This window comes from Poecilia latipinna, unplaced genomic scaffold, assembly GCF_001443285.1.
Source record: "Poecilia latipinna isolate Pla-1442-1.1 unplaced genomic scaffold, P_latipinna-1.0 Scaffold3123, whole genome shotgun sequence".
In the NCBI taxonomy this organism is placed as follows: Eukaryota; Metazoa; Chordata; class Actinopteri; order Cyprinodontiformes; family Poeciliidae; genus Poecilia; species Poecilia latipinna.
In genome coordinates, this window is record NW_015115739.1 from 240 (window position 1) to 12,484 (window position 12,245).

Here is a 12,245-nt window from a genome sequence, read left to right on the forward strand (position 1 = left end):
TCCGCATGTGTAACCTGTAAATCTTTAAGACTTTGTGCCTCAGCCTTCTGAGGTAACAAATCTTAACTGTGGCTCACACAAGTGAATAAATTTACTTAAACTATTGTGTTACTTTTGCAAGATTCTAAAACTATAACTATTTCACTGCAAAACCCAGTTTATGCCAGTATTTGCTATTTTAAAGAACAATAATGTTAAAATAATATTGAAAATTGACAATTAAATATAGCCTGATGTTTATGTAGACACATGAATATGTTAGCAATTTTCCAGCTGAAAACAGACGTCTACACATGTTTAAAAAGGGACATAAGCAGGGTTTATTTTTGTAGTCAGACATTACATTTCTTACATTTTGGACCACTTAAGATTAGCACAATTATTTTCCCACTTGTTTACTGTTAGAATAATTAGAAACATTTTCTTCTAATACAGAAGTTTGAAGAAATGTTTGATTGTATTTACCCAGAATGCCCTGCTCTGGAGTCCACTTCCTGCTTTGGGAGATGTTGCCTTTGAATCCACCCACAGCCACAGATATACCTGTTGATTAAAATTTTGTAAACCAACCAGAAGTATAAAGACATTAATTTATCGTCGTGGTGTCGCTCAGTTTTTTAAAGGTACAGTAATTGTAGCATAAATAAATAAAATGTCTGAATTTGAAGAAAATCAAGCAAGACTTTGCTTGTCGTTCTTCTGTTAAGCAAACAGAAATATTTTTGACCACCCTTACTGACCTGAAACAAGATTTAATGTGAGAAAGAAAAAAAAAAACATTATATCTCTAAATATCTTCCCTCAACTGCTGGTTGGATTGATTTGAGCTGCCGGTTTATGTTTCTTGTGAATCTGGTGTCATCTACAGAAGTTCATTAAAGTTATTTAAAGTTGGTGAGCCAAAACATATTTCCTCTTCAAGCGTGTTCCGAGTTAATTGAGCTAATCCTTCGTCTGGTTAGCGTAGCCCTGTAAATGCAGCGGGTTTACACTTCTCATCTGGTCTTTACCTTCCTTAATATCACACAGAACTAATAAGAAAAGACACATTTTATTGTGCAGGCTAATAAAGAAATCCATATTTGGCTCAATCTAAAGAGGACTCATACTCAAGAGGCTATTCAGCTCTCGAGAAGCAATTATTTAGGCTGAAGCTAATTGGTGCACTGTACAATCTAATTAGCTGTGCATGCTGGGATCCTTCTGTTGCTGTTGTTAAAAGTTCCCAGGCTTCTTTTCAGAAAGTCTTACCATAACAAAGAGGGAAGGGATCGTAATAAATAATAGATTTATGTTTTGAGCTTAATATCCTCGGTGAGAGATCTTGTAAAATAGCCAATGATTTAAATGTAGCATTGCAGCAATATTATGTGTCAGTGCTACTATAGTTGAATATGGTGAGTTCATTCATATTTAAACCAGGTCGCTCTAGAAAATAGTACTTCCTGTCTCAGTGACATTTACCCGGACAAATAAAGGTGAATTTAAAAGAAATATTTTTAAAAATGCAACGCACTAATGAGGAAAATTGACATCAATGATGTTACAAGTCATTCAAGTTTCTAATTCATGAAAATAATTAATATCAGCAACTGCGACCATCTCTATAAATGCAGTAGTTATGTCATTATGATGTCATTGAGGGTGTGTTAGCACAATGCTAAGTGAGGAAGAACATCCTCAACAACCTTAATGATGAGGCTCATTAAACTGCCAGTGAGAAAGAAAGATGGTTCACAAATCTATTAAAAGTAAAACATTTGTGACTGTAGTGTTTGAAAACAGACCAAAAATTATTTATTTTATATAAAGGAGACCAGGAAAAGTCCTCTGAATGAACCATCAGACTTCTGGAAAAATGTATTTTGGATAAACAAGACTTTATTATTATTATTATTATTAGTATTATTTTGTGTCCACCTTCTCCTTGTGAACTTCTCATGTTGGTGTGGGTGGCTAGCGTTTAGAAGACCATTTTGCTTCCTGTTTATTTCCTTCTGTGTCCATTAGTCACCTGGTCTAGGTTTCCTGCTCAGGTTCTGTCGCAGCTTTTTGATATGCCAAAACTCAAAATTACTTCAAAAATGTAGTCTTTTGTTATATTTTTCACCCGTGGAGGTCACCATTTTTTCACCGCTGGGTTGATAACGCATAATGGTCCATTCTGTACCGGAGTCTACAGAGTAAACACAGGAAAGCTACCTTTACCCCAGTAGCTGTTTATGATATTGCGTTTGACTGGTGTCATTTTAGATAATGGCACACTGTGTCACTATCGGCCGTGATAAAAAATAAGAATTGAGAAAAAAAATCTGGATAATTTCCGACATGAAAGAAAGGAGAGCGCAGTGCGAGAGCCGGAGCGGAACACAACGAAGTACCTAATCTGGACCCTGGACATTTCTCCACAACACTTTGAGCCATTTATACCAGCAGAGCCAACGAAGGCTCTAACAGCCAACGTTAAGGTAGCGTTAAGGTGATGGCTACCTTAACGAGCTAAAAATAAATGCCGTGCTGCCGCTGAGACAGGCAGAGCTGGATGCTCTTTGAGATGCTAACAGGACCTATACCGCCTGCGGTATTGACGTCACCAATCGACCAGGTCCATGGCGGTCCGGTGTCGGTGGTAATTAAGTTCAGTGTGGCTGTTACCACCGCACCGAACTCTAAGCAGCACAGCTGATGCCGAACCAGACACAGCGCTACAGACACTGGGAGAAACGTCAAAGACAAGCAGCGCTAATGGGCTATTACTACTGGAAATGCTAATGGACCTAGATCACCGGTACTGTAAAACCATTATGACCTTGAACGAAGTTCATACGCTGTTACCGAACTGGACACAGAGCTACAGAAGTACTTACCGGATCACACAGTCCGACCACAGGTAAGTGTCATTCATCGTTTCATTATGAAGCTGAAGGCAGCAGCAAAACACCAGCTCCTACAGCCAACTCTGTTCTCTTCATCACCTCTTCTGATTTCTATCTTCCGATCGTTTTCATTGCACTCCGGTTCAAATTAAAAAGGATTATATAACGGTACTCATCACTGTTTAGGCCGGAGGAGTCAGGCAGTTGGACCGTTACACGTCATTTACCCAGAATGCATTGCAGTATGAAAAACATGGCGACATTCCTGTGAAAATATTTTATTAAAATTTATAAAAAAAAACTAAATAACCTACTGTATTATTACTGTATTGTTTTTACATCTGAGATAAATATTTCCCAAATAAGGTCTATTTTTATAACTAGTCGTAATTCCCTTTAAGGACGAAGGCAGCATTTCGAAATGGTAGTGAAATTGGGACAGATGAGACTAAAGAGGACATGTTTGAACTTAATCCACAGAAGATATTTGGTGAAATTTTATTTATTTCCCTCTTTCTAGTGATAAGACAGTGTTTCTGATGTGTTGCTCAAAGTGTATGTAGCAATTTGCTGATACACAACTCCCTGGCTGAGGTTTTCTTAGATACTAATAATGTGCCACATAACACAGCAGCAAACAAAAGATCTATATCACGTGTAGCTAATACAATCACCATAACGGCGCACACACACACAAACAACACAAGTGTGTTTAAGAAGCTAAGATATTAAAAGTGAGCGTAATCTTGTTACGTTTCCAGACAGTTCTCGATCTCAGCGATAGAGAATGTTTTCAAATCTGTCATAGTATTTTATGGAGCATGCTATTCCAGATAAAGATGTCGGCTATTTTGCAGCTGTTATTAAAAGAGCTCGTGATGACCTGAGCTACAATTTCTGAACATTAATAAAAAGAAAATCAAAGATCACTGAAGCATTGAAAACTCATAAAGCCGTCCTGTATCTGATCATGATGCCAAGGAATTATTCATAATTTTAAGAGCCTGACTGGAAACAAATAGCTCATTCTAAACTGTACAGCAACATGATAGAGGGTTAGCAAATGACACTGGATTCAAATCTGAAGCGTCTTCTTGACATCTTGAGATTTGTCTGAGATTTGTACATCAACCGAAACACGACGGCAAACACAGCAGCATCTCTGCAGTGGAGAGAGAAAAAAGAAAGGAACCAAGAAGCTGCAGTGGCTCGGTCAAAGTCTAATCTACTTGCTTTGTTGCCATTAATGTATGCAGCGAAAAAGGACAAGAATTAACATTTGCTGTTTGACTCTTTCTCTTTGACTTCTTAATTTAACGGCTTGAAATTGGGCCTCTGTCACTTTAAGAAACTTCTGCTATTTCTGAAACTCCACCTTCCTAAAGTCATCACAACATGGCTCCTCTATTAACCCTTTAACAAAGTTTTTGCCAGCATTACACTGAGAAGTAGGTCCTATAACGAGTTCAGCTGATGCTCAGTTCCACCAGGTGTTTGCTAATTGCGGCTGGCTAGTCTGAAGGAGCGGAGGTGGGAAAGTTGTGGGGGAGGGGTGATCTGTGAGGCGGAAGCTTGGAAACTGCAGCTCTGAGGAGGAGCTTTGTCCTTGAAGGCGGTGCTGGGTCGCACCGAGTGTTTTGCTAATCGAAACGGTTGCCGTGGGAGATTTAAAGGATTTTTCAAACATCCTGAAAAGAATCATGTCCTTGATAACACTGTGACATGATGTAAAGCTCAAAAAAGTCAATTTTAGATGATGCTGCCCCTTTGATAAATCTTTTTGCCATGAAAGTGAAAGCCAATTTTTTTATTTTTCAACTTTTCCAACATCATTTGCAGTTTAGAAAATTGCAGAAACAGATCCAACACTTGGAGCTCTCTGCAGGCTAATTATCTCAAAGCGCGAATGTATGTCCACACTTTGAAATAAGCCCTCGTATCCTTCCAATTCAGTGAATGTGTTTTCTTAAAACTTCTCTTAAAACCTATCCAGTTTTCACCAGCCTTTGACTAGTTGCCGTCGACAACGGCGTGGAGACTTCCAACACGTAGCTGCGACTGAAGTTAGCACAAGCACAGAGCCACCGCTGCGCTTTTTCGCACAGTTCCTACAGAACTGAACGGAAAGCAGGCGCTGCCAGTTAAACAATAAGCTCCGATGGACCCCCTCATTTTAGGTTATTAGGAGCACAAAGCAGACGAGCCACACAGCAAGAGGAACAGAAGCGGAGTAGTTGGTTCAAGCTTTTCAAAACCCACCAGCTCCACAACACGACAAAAGGCCCTGCACACTCAAAGTACTGTTTCTTTCTTACCACTTTTTCTTTTCTTTTTTTTTTCTCTTCCTCGTTTGCAGCAAATACCACTTGATGTTGCCGAGCAACTGATGCTGGAAAAGAGCAAGTCGGAAAATAAAAGTGGAACAACACAAAGGAAGGAAAGACAGTGGAAGGACAAGGCGGCGAGTGCAGAAATGCACTTCTGACGATGTGGAGAAAAGCAGAGTGACAAAAAAAAGAAACTTAAGAAAAGATACCAAAAAAAGAAGAGATTTATTATCTTACGACTAAATAATGTCCCGTACTCTGACTTTCCTATAGTAGAGAACGAAGGAGAGATGTTAGGATTCAATGTGGTGAACTAGATAAAACTTTTCAGATTTCAATTTTTTTAAAAAGCAGCTGCATATTATCTTCCTTCCACTCATTTATGCACTGCTTTCTCTTTAACTTGTCACAAAAATCTTTAAAAGACGTAAGGTTTCACGGTCGCAGCATGAGAGGTCGTGACCAAAAGTTCAACAGGTTGAGGATCGTTCTCGCACACCTGCGCCACCTCTGCATTTTTGCAAGAAATCGTTTATCACTGGACGGAAAATTGTTGCCTTGGGATTGAAGATGTACTCGGGGTTGCAATTTATTTTTTTCTACATGTGTGTATGTCTTGAGTTATTGCTGTGCTTCATGTCACAGAGAGGCACTCTGAGGGTTCTCGAGTGCAAACCTCATTCTAAGCCTTCCTCAAAGTCCGAGCGCCCTGCGGGTGTTTGTCTGGTCGCCCCTCCGTCTCGCTGCTGCAGACACTTTTCTGGTACGCAAGCTTTTAGTTTCTCATCAAGAGGCTTCCTGAAGGATCATCCATATTTTTATTTTTGCTCTGATAAATTTCCCCCTGACCAACCAGACATCAGGGGTTATAATAGATATATGTCTGTTTCAATGTGTACCGTCGACGCTACGCTCTTGTTTGTCATAGTTTATATTTCCTGGTGTTTACCTGTTTCTGTTCATATCCTTTCAGACTCCCGTCGCATCCACTGCTCACTTGATTTTTATTTTTTTAAATATGCTGCTGGAATAGTTTTTCTTTTGCTCCTTCTGGAAATATTTCCTGGAGAATCGGTCTCTCTCTCTCTCCCTCTCTCTCTCTCTCTCTCTCTCTCCCTCTCTTTTTTTTAGGCATGAATAAATCCCACGAGTCCCAGTGCTTCGACTATTTTAGGTGGAGTCGAGGTAAAAAAAATTTTTCCTCCCAGTTCAGAAAAGTTTGCAGTGTTAGGCTGCATTTTGGCTCATCTTTTTTTTGCAGGTTTTGTATCTTTGTGGATTTTTGTTGTTCCCTCGCCTCTTCTACCCTTGCTTATTATTATTTTTTGCTTATTTTTGCATTTGCACCCTTTTTCAGATTCAAACCAGAATAGCAGGATCCAACGAACAGCATGAACCTATAGTCTCTTGGGTTACATGGGTCTATGAACATCTGTCCAGTTTAAGTTGCTACAGCTCAATTTTCAACTATCAAAAATGTAAATCCCTGGAATTCGTTTGCATTTTGTAATGTTTTAATGACAAACTTTATTGTGTTTTATGCAGGTAGATCTTCACAAAGTACATAAATGTATGCTTTATTCTAAATGAAGGATTTATTTTTCAGCCCTTGACAATGGTAGAGAAAATCTGACCGGCAGTGACACAGATTAATGATTTGTTTTTTTTTGTTTTGTTTTTTTTATTAATGTAAGATTTTCTCAGACAAATGAAATAATGTAAAAAAAAAAAAGTTTTTTTTTTTTACAACACATTATTTCTCATTTATTAACTTTGTTTCTGCTTTCATTTTAATCTGTAATAAGCACAGCTAAACTAAACTCAATATTTAGCTTGGAATTTAAATATTTAGCTAGCTAAATATTTAGTGTGCAAACAAAATGTTTAAGTCTGAGCTAAACGTTTTGCAGAGTACAAACTAAATATTTAGCTCCAAATTAAATATGTAACTTGTTAACTAAATATCTATTTTCCAAACTAAATACTTAATTCCAAAGCATTTAGTTTTCAAGCTAAATGTTTAGCTCAGATTTAAATATTTAGCTTGCTAACTAAATGTTTTGATTGCAAGCTAAATATTTAGGCCCAGGCTAAACATCTAGCAAATATATGCAAAATATGCAAATAAGCTTGCTGATAAGCGGAAGTGGAATGTCAAAATAAAAGCGGGGTTTAATATAAACTCCACTGAATAGCTCAAGTAACGTTTATTTATTGACTTATTTATTTTCATGACCAGTTCTTTTTCTTCCTACAATTTTTTTTCTCTATGACCGTCTAAATAAAGCAATATATTGCTTTTCTTTTTTTTTTTTACTGCGTAACTTTACACTGAGTTGTGGATTTCTGCAGCTCCTCCAGAGTCACCCTGGCTTTTGGCTGCTTGGTTGATTGACTCTCTGCTGGAAAATAAAAACATGACACACTGACATTCTGTTTTTACAGCTTTCCTCATTGATGTGCCCATTTTATAACTAATTATGCATGATGAAATGCAAACCTTCAACAAAAAGGGATTCATTTGAGCTCTTTTTTCTTTTTTTTTTTTTTTTTTTCAAACGCCATCCAAAATACCCTCAAACATTTGTTTTGAAGATGAAACGCGCAGAGAGAAGACGAGATCCTCCGGATAAAAGCGAACTGAACCGTCGGTTTAACGGGATCACATGAATGCAGAGGCATCTACTGTACGCGGAGCTTCACACATGACAGAAAAAAGATCAGCCTGAGCCTGGAGATCAAAAACACAATTTTCTGGAAGAATATAGAAACGGGCCTGTCGGTCTCCCAGCAGTTGTGGTCTGTTTCATTTTAATTACCCCGAACTTCACCATCTAAACCGGCTCTATCAAAGTCTATTATACTGCCGCGAATAGGCATTGCATCACTCTCAGATTGCTTTTCTCTTTTAGTAATCTACTTTGCAGATAGGATTTCATTCTTTTAATCATTTACCCCACAAGGACTAGAGTTTATTCTTGCATAATTAAGATACTGACATGGATCTTTTTCTTGCCAACACAAGAAAAATATCTTTTTTTTGCACAAAACTGAAAAAGCAAACAGAACCCTAATCTGATGTACTCTAAGAAAGCTTTGTTCCCTGGCAGAAAATATCCGATACCGAGGGAACGTCGCGTCACGATGTGAACAAAACATAAAGAAACAAGGCAAACAAGGCGCGTGACATCACATCTGAGCCTTGTGTATGAAAAAGAGAGTCGGCAGAAGCTCGATGTAATCTAGTCCGGCTTGCTCCGGAGCGATGTTTTACACTTCCATTCTTAAGTGTGGGTTGTGTGGATTTATACCTGGAGATATGGAAAACTAATTCCACACAGAGTATGGAGGAAGGGGAAGGGAAAAAAGCAAAAAAATGTGAAATGTGTGGAGCAATCCAGGCTGCGGATCTGATCTGAGATATTTGCGAGTAAAACGGACTAACCAGCAGGTTTTAGGCAGAAAAACAGTATGAAAACATTTAATATGTTCACATTCAGAACACAAAATTACACAGAAGCTGCAATAAGCATTTTTATTTCAACCGAAACGTTTGCATTTTGCAGATCAGTAGCGTCTGTGAGCCGAGTAAAGTTTGACAGTTCAGAAAGCATTAAAAAATACTCATGTGCTCATGTTCAGTGATATCTGGAAGACATTACTGTTTAAGGAAAAGATTATTCAGAAAATCAAAACTTTGATTTTAGAAGGTTGTTGATGTTTCAGCTTACACCTTGCATGTCTGCAGCTCAGTCAGCCTGGGATGTGGGAGCACAGATTATGGACGAGGTTTAATAGCTTAGCATAGGCCGTATTCATTCATACTCTATTAATATATGCCGTATTTCATTTAAAATGTTTCACCATGCTCCTTTAACCAAAGGAAGACATATTATACCGGGTGCAGTCAGTCAGCAGCCACCACTAGTCACATGTTCTGGTCTTGCAGCGTGATTACTGGGTTCCTATCTTTAAGGCTTTTTCTCATGTCTGTAAAAAAGATTTGGATCGTGACCCATTTGTAGCATTTTTTGTTGTTGTTGTTTTGGTGTTCTATCAAACAGACGTGCTTCTTTTCAGTATAATATAATTGCTTCTGCATGTCTGCAAAGTGACACTTGAACTGGAAGAATGCTTGACCTCCATCTTTTGTCTTGTGGGTGGGAGACGTAATGGTGTGTTTACAAAAGGAAAAACTGCGACACAGTCCACAAGATTCAGTGAAGAAATATGATACAACCTGATCCGGTCTTTCTAGAGCACGAGAGTAGATCTATGAGTGCGTACAGGACGTGTTCTGGATTTTGTTTCTACAAGATGGAACTTTCTAGAGTTTCTTTTCAGATTTTTTTCCCAACATTTGGTTTTGTTTTTGTTGCTCTTTGTCAGGTGACGCACCACAGGATGATATGTATCATTAATACAGCTTTGTTTTTGTCTTTGTTGCTTTTCTCTGTATTAATGGAAAAAAAATATTCTGAAAGATCATTTGTTTTAACTCAGAAGTTCTGGCCTGTACTTAATGATGCAAGGTAGACAAATATGACCATGGAGATTCCTCGCCCCCCAAGAATTTTAAAACAATCAAATCAACAGAAAACATTTTAGGAATCTCATGAAGCATCACGTCACATCCCGTTAAACAAACGTGCCTACAAATACATAAAAAGAGCATTCTGTTAAAAAAAAAAAGTGCTTTGTTCACAACCAAAGGAAGAGACCAAAAGGTAGATTGTAGATTAAAGCTGCAGTTTGTAACTTTTATAAACATGTTTTTTGACAAATATGTCTCAACTGTCACTATGTTGTCACAGTATAACACATAATCTGTGAAAAAAAATCAAGCTCCTCTTCCTTCTCCCTGTTGTCCTACTACCATCTGCAGAAAAGCAGTGCCAACCGATCAGAAACAACCAATCAGAGCCAGGAGGAGGGTCTTAGAGCTGTCAGTCATGCTTGTGTACGTGCTGTTCAATGTGTTATGGCGGATAAGCCAGTTACCGTTCCAGGAAAACTGTTTATCGGCTGTCATCTGTGGCCATGCTAGCTAGCTTGACTCTGGTGTGAGGAAGTAGCGTAGCCAGCGGAGAGAAAGGGGCTGGGTGTAAAGCACATGAGGGGATTTGACCCTCCTCCAGGTGTTCTATCAGATAGTCATACACTGTCAGCATAGCATACATGCAGCGAGTAGCATGCCCGCGCATGTGCATTAAGAAGTCCGACCGTCAGTGGAGTTGTCAGTATACGCAACAAGTTATGACGAAAATAAGTCATTAAATTGTTTATAATATGACATAATATGATAACTGTATAGATATACATGCGTTGTCATGGTTTCAAAGTGTATTTAAAGCAGGTCTGGCTGCAGCTGCAGTCAACTACAACACATGCCCGTGTAAAACTACTACTTAACCGCTAAGTCAGGATGCCATACAACTGTTAATAACAAAGTGTATGATGATCTACGTCATGATCCTATGTTGCTGATTAAATAAAATCATATGGTAATGACAACATATACATGTCTGAGCTAAGCGTATGACTATCTGACAATGTATGCTGATCTGACAGAACACCGGCTCTGATTGGTTGCTTCAGATTACCCGGTATATTTCTACAGATGGCTATAGGACCACAAAAATGTCACAGATTATTTGTCCCATGTTATAATATCAACACATAGTAACACCTTCAACATATATGTACAAAACATGTTTTTCATAAATGTTACACAGTTCAGCTTTAATAGATTCAGATCAACAGTACAAGGTAACACGTACAGCTCTTGCATCGGACTAAAGATAACGAGATTAGAAGGTCCTCAGCTTTCCTACGGCGCTGCATTTCATGGAAGCCTACACGAGCATCTTATCCCTCCCTTTGTTGCTGCTCCACTGATGACTGGTTTCATGAATACAACATACCTGTGATATTCACAAAAAAATTCATGAATGTAACCACAGAGCACCAGGGAAACCAAGCGTGAGTCTTCCAAATAAAAAGCCCCCTCAGCCCCGATGCAGATCGAGCGTCGTGAGGAAGCAGGTGTTCTTCGCTGCCTTCCCCTCCCACAGAGTAGGGAGAAATGGAAGGTGGCGTTTTCTTTCTATCTGCAAATGGTTTTTATTGTCGCCAAGCCTGTTTCACATCTGTCTCACATCCTTGTGGTTTTACGATTGAGTTCACTTTCACAGGCCATGAGACTTTCAATCTCTGCGGCAATTTGCCCAGCGATGCGCGGTGGTTTAAACACATGTTGTAATTTGTGTTGGCCACCTCTAGACAGAAAACCAAATGCTTTAAAGCTAAAACATGAGCATCCCTGTTACTTGTGTGTATACAAATATGATAAAAACCATGCACACATTCATCAAAAGTAAAAAAAAATAAAAAATAAAAAAAATTCATATTTGAAACGGTGTTGTAAATGAATGTACATAGTTTTACCACATAGGGGCATCTGTAGCTATGTAAGGTACACCAAGAACCACAAAACAAGAATTTTTGTTTACATTTTTGTTTCATTTTTTACATTTTTAGCATCAGATTTTATTGTTTATAGAATTTCTTTTTAACCATAACCCATTTCTCACGCTAAAGCTAGAGTCACAACATGGCGTTGGTAGAATTCACCCATCTATAGTAAGCTTCCTGCTTTTGGAGTGGCTTTGTGTTCACATATGCATTTGAACTGCACCAGAGTTCATGTAAACCGAAAAGAGACTCAGCTTTTTAGGAGGACCAGAGTTTGATTACGCATTCACACCGCCCCAAACAAAACGGACTTTCAAGACAAACTGACCAGAGTTCGATTAAAGAGGGTCAAACATGGCGAGTGTGAATGCACCCCTAGACGATATAGGGTCTACATTTGGAATAAGAACGTTATCTCTGTGAGTGAGTGAATTCTCTCTGGCTACTCTATCTTCCTTCACCGTTGTATGTTCGGTTGATTGGGTTTTTTTTCCTTAGGAATGTGTGTGTGTGTGTGTGTGTGTGTGTGTGTGTGTGTGTGTGTGTGTGTGTGTGTGTGTGTGTGTGT

At 38.6% G+C, this 12,245-nt stretch overlaps 1 long non-coding RNA gene across 2 annotated transcripts in view; it reads right to left on the minus strand.

Moving 5' to 3' along the window:
* Positions 1–465: 465 nt before the first annotated feature.
* LOC106940203 (uncharacterized) overlaps positions 466–12,245 on the minus strand; it is an 18,179-nt gene continuing 6,399 nt past the window's right edge. Inside the window, exons 2-5 of one of the 2 annotated variants that reach the window (XR_001423034.1) lie at positions 9,344–9,349; positions 5,467–5,470; positions 2,868–2,959; positions 466–543 (exon numbers count right to left, since the gene is read on the minus strand). This is a non-coding gene — a long non-coding RNA (uncharacterized LOC106940203). Of the gene's footprint in view, positions 544–1,958; positions 2,960–5,466; positions 5,471–9,343; positions 9,350–12,245 lie in introns of those variants that run through there. The other variant, XR_001423033.1, reaches the window with a different exon arrangement.